We start from the raw sequence: 3,053 nt of genomic DNA on the forward strand, positions 1-3,053 counted from the left end.
AGATAGATAGATAGATAGATAGATAGATAGATAGATAGATAGATAGATAGATAGATAGATAGATAGATAGATATAGATGTGTATGAGAGAAGCGGGAGGGGTCAGATAAATCTAAACCCAATAGCCTTATGTCTATTAACCCAGAACTATAATAGAATGATTAAAATTAAAGTAGTAATTTCTATATATTTGAGAGATTCCCCAGCTCTGCAAAATTATTACAATCTTGGAAAAGAAAACCTACTATCCACTCCCTCCCACATGGACATAATCCTGGGGTCAGTGAGTGAATCATTGTGGTTAAGGATGGTGGGAGTTGAAGTTCAGTCCATCTGCAGAGAACCAAGGTGAGAAAATCTACACCAACAAAGTGTAGACAGATAAGAGGGCAGCTCTGACAAAGGAATAGAAACATACACAGATATGAGGGCAGATAGAAAAGAAAAGAGTCATTTTTAATAAATGTTTTAAACTGTATTAAGTATGACAGAAACAGGCATCAGGTAATTTTAAATTTATTTTGACTGATTTGAAAAATTACATTGGTCCCTTGTACTATATTGCTTTTAGACATCACATTGAAAGAAATGAAAGAGTTAAATTATTGAGAAAGGAGAAATGTTTAGATTCAAATTTTATTTCACAAAAGAAGATGCAAGGAAGAACTCTTTTTAAATTGCTCAGCTTTAGCTCTGGGAAGAAAAGAACAGAAAGAACAGTCAACAAGAGCTGTCACAGACAAATTTGGACATACAGAAAAGCTTTGATGGGGATTTGGCACAGGCAGAGACATGTGAAAGATGCCAAGTTTGTTTCAAAAAGTTGTTATTCAAAAAGAGGAAACCTTGATAATTAAACATGGGGGAAAGTGTTTAGCATGACCTTAGCCTGAAATTGAGCTTGTATGAAAATTATATATTTTCCCTGTGGAAATAACCTGGAGATCTGTTTGAGAGCAGAAAAAAAATCATTAAAAAAGGTCATACTAGAAAATAAAGAGATTTCTCCTTGGGCATCATGACATTTTCTAGTCCATTTTTTGTAAAACTGACTTACAGAGACATGCGGACATTAAGAATGTGGCCAGAACAAAATGAAAATTCTGCCTCTATCCTTTTAAATTTAAAAACAAGAGTTCCCAAAAGCATTTACGTAATTTTTACACTATATTATTTTAGTAATTTTAATAATTTTCAGTCATGGGTTTTTTATACTGACAAATAGTTTTAAATGACTTTAAACAACAAATGAAGCTGGTTGCCATGTTCTGTAATTTTATGCATATGGAAATAATAAAAGCATGAAAAAGATGAAAGGTTAGTGAACATCAGACATCTTTCTACTGATTGCTGTCATTATCATTTTTTCACCCCAATTCAGAGCTTCTCTGGTGGCAACTCCAGTTTTTCTTTGACTCAGTTCTTATGAAACCAACTCCTAAATAACTTCTTTCTGGCCGTATGTATCTCACTGTTTATCAGGCTGTATATGAAAGGATTGAGTGATGGGATGACCACTGTGTATGCTATTGATGCCACTCTCACCTGGGGCTCAGAATAGGTATGGGTTGGGTGAAGGTAGGTGCCCATCAGAGAACCACAGAACAAGGTCACAGTAGTAAGGTGGCACTGCAAGTGGAGAAGGCCTTGTACTTCCCAGGTCTAGATGGAATCTTCATCACATTGAATATGATGAAGATAAAGGAGAAGAAAATGATTAAGAGGGATCCAAGAAGAGCAGCTGAACCTTCACTGATTAAAACCATTTCAACTAATGAGCTATCAGAGCAGGTGAGCTTCAATAATGGATGGACATCACAGAACAAAATGAGGAATTTCCTGGGAATTACAAAATGTAAATTGTAAAACCACCAGTACATACAGCAAAGAATGGGCATGAGCCAGGGAGCCAAGATGTAGCAGCTAATCGTAAAGCACATTTATAGTTCATGATTCTGGCATAATACAAGGGGTGGCAGATTGCTACATAGCGGTCATATGCAATGGAGGTCATGAGAAGGTTATCTGTCATACAGAATATCACAAAGAAATACAACTATGTTAAACAGCCACTAAAGGATATGCTATTTGACTGAGGCACCAAGTTCTGCAGCATTTTAGGTACAATTGAAGAAGTACATCCAATGTCAGCCAATGACAAGTGAAAAAGAAACAAATACATGGGTGCATAGAGGGGACTGGCATGAGAGAAGATCAATAGGATGACCTTAGCCTGAAATTGAGCTTGTTTCCTAACACACAAAGCAAATACATAAGAGAAAGATGATAAAGAGAAATCCTCAGAGATCTGGTGAGGAGGAGAAACCCAGGAGTATGAATCCTGCAAAGTTGATTTGATTCTCCTGATGTTTTTTCATGATTCATCTGAAAATGGAATCAGATTGGATAAAAATATGTTTATGTTTACATCTCTGGCCTGTATTTCACCTAGACAAAGAGAAGGAGAAAAACATACTTTAGACACAACAGTAACTGCTACAGTAATTTCTCTTCTTTAAGACAATATTTGACTCATCAAATAGAGGAACATTCCAAAAATCGGGGGGGTATTTGTCTCATTATATGCCTGGGAATGATCAAGACCTACATAAAATTTACTTCATAAGGAAGAAGTTGTAATGGCGAAAATTTAAGTTGGGCATTTGGTATTCTGTTGTGCTTAATGTAAAAGTCATTCAATCCTATAATAAGGAACTTTGGGGCAAAAACCAGTTTAATTTCTTTTGTTCACAGTTGCAATTTGCTCTAAGGATAGTGGCAAGGAAAATAAAATTTTGAGTAGTGATGAAAAGCTGCTGTGAAAAACAGCACATTCCATGTTGGAGCTTATTAGGAAAGGAATGAAAATATATAACAGTCAATATCAAAGTGATTTTATTGCAGTTGTGTTTATAGTACAGCGCCATTCTGAACACTACATATGAGAAGGATATTTAGAACTGAAAAGGAAGCTGAAGCAAATTTCTCTTGTGAAGGGTTACAGCTTTTGAACTTAGAAAAATTGGGGTATGAATGGGGACGAAAAATTGGATA

The 3,053-nt window shown here is 35.6% G+C and overlaps 1 pseudogene; it reads right to left on the reverse strand.

Moving 5' to 3' along the window:
* Positions 1 to 1,415: 1,415 nt before the first annotated feature.
* Positions 1,416 to 2,377, reverse strand: LOC113443425 (olfactory receptor 1S1-like; annotated as a pseudogene).
* Positions 2,378 to 3,053: the final 676 nt, after the last annotated feature.

This window comes from Pseudonaja textilis, chromosome 2, assembly GCF_049901715.1.
Source record: "Pseudonaja textilis isolate UNSWEBS1 chromosome 2, rPseTex1.2, whole genome shotgun sequence".
Classification (NCBI taxonomy): Eukaryota; Metazoa; Chordata; class Lepidosauria; order Squamata; family Elapidae; genus Pseudonaja; species Pseudonaja textilis.